The sequence below is a fragment of the Lagenorhynchus albirostris genome, chromosome 3 (genome assembly GCF_949774975.1).
Source record: "Lagenorhynchus albirostris chromosome 3, mLagAlb1.1, whole genome shotgun sequence".
Taxonomy (NCBI): domain Eukaryota; kingdom Metazoa; phylum Chordata; class Mammalia; order Artiodactyla; family Delphinidae; genus Lagenorhynchus; species Lagenorhynchus albirostris.
This window is the reverse complement of record NC_083097.1, coordinates 86,389,890-86,393,243: the sequence shown is the minus strand read 5'-3', so window position 1 is coordinate 86,393,243 and position 3,354 is coordinate 86,389,890. Positions and strand designations below refer to the sequence as shown.

The following is a 3,354-nucleotide window of genomic DNA, read 5'->3' as shown; positions in this document are numbered from 1 at the left end:
AATTCTAAGGAGTACACAATTAAGCAGCATCAACTATTACTTGACATGAAACAAAAAAATATAGATGGGGAACGGTTATAGAGTAAAAGAAATTCAAGACACAGAGCAACCAAATAAAACATGTGAACCTTATTTTGATCATGATTCTATCATCAATTGTAGAAAACACTTTTTTTTTTTTTTTTTCCCGGTACGCGGGCCTCTCACTGTTGTGGCCTCTCCCGTTGCAGAGCACAGGCTCCGGACGCGCAGGCTCAGCGGCCATGGCTCACGGGCCCAGCCGCTCGGCGGCATGTGGGATCTTCCCGGACCGGGGCACAAAACCACGTCCCCTGCATCGGCAAGCGGACTCTCAACCACTGCGCCACCAGGGAAGCCCCCAAAACACTTTATTTTTTTTGCTGTCCGCGGGCCTCTCACTGCTGCGGCGCCTCCCGCCGCGGAGCACAGGCTCCGGACGCGCAGGCCCAGCGGCCACGGGTCACGGGCCCAGCCGCTCCGCGGCACGCGAGATCCTCCCGGACCGGGGCACAAACCCGCGTCCCCTGCATCGGCAGGCGGACTCCCAACCACTGCGCCACCAGGGAAGCCCCCCCAAAACACTTGAGATAATGAGGAAACATTTGAAATTGACCAGGTACTAGCTTGTATTATACAATTATTGTTTTATAAGGTATTATTTTGTTTGGGTTATGTATAAACAACATGTCCTTACCTATTTAGATACACACAGAACTATTTATCTGTAGAGCAACGTTAAGTCTGAGATTTGCTTAAAAATAAAACTGAAGCAAACAAACATAGAAAAGTTTGGATATGTGTGCTCTGGGGGAAGGGAGATGGATATAATGGCAAAATATTGATAATTGTAATAGGTATAGGAGGCAGAAAAATGACCACCCCTATCCCCCAAAGAGGTCTAGATCTTTATCCCTGAAACCTGTGACTATCTTGTTAAATGGCAAGGGATAATCAAAGTTGCAGATGGAAGTTTGCTTATCAACTGACCTTGAGATGGGGGAACTATCCTGGAAGACCCAGCAACAGGGAGGAGTGGGGAGGAGATGGAGTGAGTCAGTGTATCATAAGGGTCCTTAGAAGTGTAAAAGGAAAGCAGAAGGGGGAGTACGAGGGAGATACCAACATGAGAAAGACTTGGCCTCATGTTGCTGGCTTTGAAGATAGAAATATGACACCCTGAAGCTTCAGGAGCCTCTTGGTACTTAAAGGACAAGAAAACAGATTCTCCCCTAGAGTCTCCAGGAAGGTAACATAGCCCTTATTTTTAATCCAATGAGATCCATTTCTGACTTCTGACCTCTAGAACTATTAAAATAATGACATATGCTGTTTTAAACCACCAGGTTTGTTATTATTATTATTTTTTTTTTACAGCAGCAATAGAAAAATAAAGTACTAGGTAATGGGTATGTTAGTTTCATTATTCTCCCTACTTTCGAGTTTATTTTAAACATTCCACAGTAAAACTTTAAAAAAAAATTTTAAGATTCTGAGAATTTTCCATCACCAATTTTGTATTTAAAGTCCAATAGCTCAATAGCAAAAAGCTTAATTTATGGACATATGAAATCTAACAACACGACCAGTTATGAAGATGCCCTTTATATATAATCAGAGATGTCACAATGTAGTATAACTAGTTGAGTTACATGGCACTGTTAAAGAGTAGGGAAAAAAAGTGGGCAGTGTCTTCACGATAGATCTGTGGTCACATATTTAAAGGCAAATATACCACATGATGAGACCATCAATTCGTAGATCAGAGAAGATGGTACACTCTTTATGCCATTTTGTGTTGAATATTCATCATTAATTTTGGAATTTTTGGAAGTGAAGCATAGTTAAAACAAAAAATCCCTCTTGTAAACCCTACATTTTTTGACCAAAAAGTCAAAGGGTGATAATGTATTATTTTCTTAAACTGTAATTTATGTGCTAGCTTCGGCAGCACATATAGTAAAACTGGAACAATACAGAGATTAGCATGGCCCCTGCGCAAGGATGACATGCAAATTCGTGAAGCGTTCCATATTTTTGATAAATCTATTTGCAGGGCAGGAATAGAGACCCAGACACAGAGAATGGACACGGGAGTGGGTAGAGGGGTGTGGGATGATTGGGAGATTGGGAGATTGGGACTGCCCTATGTGCACTGCCATGTGTAAAGCAGATAGCTAGTGGAACCTGCTGTATAGCACAGGGAGCTCAGCTCCATGCTCTGTGATGACCTAAATGGGGGGGATGGAGGGGGGATGGGAGAGGTGGGGGGTGGAAAGAAGTTCCAAGGGGAAGGGGATATAGGTATACTTGTAGCTAATTCACTTCATTGTACAGCAGAAACTAACACAACATTGTACAGCAGGTATACCCCAATTTAAAAAAAAAGCTGTAATTTAATATTATAATTATTTGTTTAATAAAATTATATTCTCAGGAATATATATATATATATATTTTTTTTTTTTTTTGCAGTACGCGGGCCTCTCACTGTTTTGGCCTCTCACGTTACGGAGCACAGGCTCCGGACGCGCAGGCTCAGCGGCCACGACTCACGGGCCCAGCAGCTCCGCGGCCCGTGGGATCTTCCCGGACCAGCGAAGTCCCCTGCATTGGCAGGCGGACTCTCAACCACTGCGCCACCAGGGAAGCCCTCTCAAGAATATTTTTATGTCATTATGGTAGATTGTGACTGTTTTGAAGGGTAGTTTTTTTTCTATCGTCTGAAAAGCAATTCTCTATGTCCTCAGATACTTAATTTAATTAAAAAAAAAAGACTACTTCACAGTAGTGAAGAAAATGGAGATTCCTGAATGACATTTTCCCTTTAAAAGACATTTTACATTTTAAAGTAATAATGAAAGGTGATGTAGAAGAAAATGCTTTTCTCTAGGGTACATCAAATACGTATAAGCTTACCTAAAATGGTTCCAATTTCTCCACTGCAGCCACCGTAATTCAAGATTATCTGTGGTAAATTTAAACTGCTTGTTCAGCCTTAAAACAAATTTTAATTTACCTGAGGCTTCACACTAGACCTCTTTCACTTTAAGTCGGACCCACTTTGACCCCGACTCAGCCCAGTTTTTAAGTCGGATTCAGTCTGACTCCGGAAACGGGCGGGGTTTCTAAGTTGGACCCAGTCTGACCCCGGAAGCAGTCTGACTTTTTAGTCAGACCCGGTCAGACTCCGGTTGTTTCCGAACCCAGCCCCGCCCGAAAAAGAAGCGCGCAATTAGAGTCTGAAAGCTCATAACGCAAAAGCTGCAGAGCTAAAATCTGGTATCTGAGAGTTATTTATCCACCAGCTCCGAGGCAGCGAGAAAGAGAGGAACT

The 3,354-nt window shown here is 42.8% G+C and overlaps 1 non-coding gene across 1 annotated transcript; it reads left to right on the top strand.

Moving 5' to 3' along the window:
- The first annotated feature begins 1,953 nt into the window (after nucleotides 1–1,953).
- On the top strand, nucleotides 1,954–2,057 carry LOC132518994 (U6 spliceosomal RNA). Its single transcript, XR_009540099.1, has one exon. It is a non-coding gene; the product is annotated as a U6 spliceosomal RNA (small nuclear RNA).
- The last annotated feature ends 1,297 nt before the right edge of the window (nucleotides 2,058–3,354 follow it).